Here is a 353-nt window from a genome sequence, read left to right as displayed (position 1 = left end):
ACCAAATTGCTTTGTTTTGTTTCTGTTGAATTGGACATAAAGTTAAAGACTGATATCTAAAGATACTTGTATGTAATCTAGATTAAATATATATGTACCAATCATGTGAAAGTATAGTTGGTGGCAAATGTGAATCCTAACCAACATTTGGGTGATGAAAGAAGAAAGAACGTACCCTTAAAAAAATAGAAAAGCAAAATGAAAGGTAGAGCATCATGATTGGCATGACGCCATAAGCATCATCATAGAAGCGAAACATAAAATCTTTTAGGCTACTAACCGGCCGCCTTCCATGCTTACACATGCATGATTGTTGTGTCAGAGAGAAGAGGGGCACGTCCCCCCACCCTCTC

The sequence above is a fragment of the Vigna radiata genome, chromosome 8 (genome assembly GCF_000741045.1).
Source record: "Vigna radiata var. radiata cultivar VC1973A chromosome 8, Vradiata_ver6, whole genome shotgun sequence".
Lineage (NCBI taxonomy): Eukaryota > Viridiplantae > Streptophyta > Magnoliopsida > Fabales > Fabaceae > Vigna > Vigna radiata.
Note: the sequence above shows the minus strand (reverse complement) of the source record.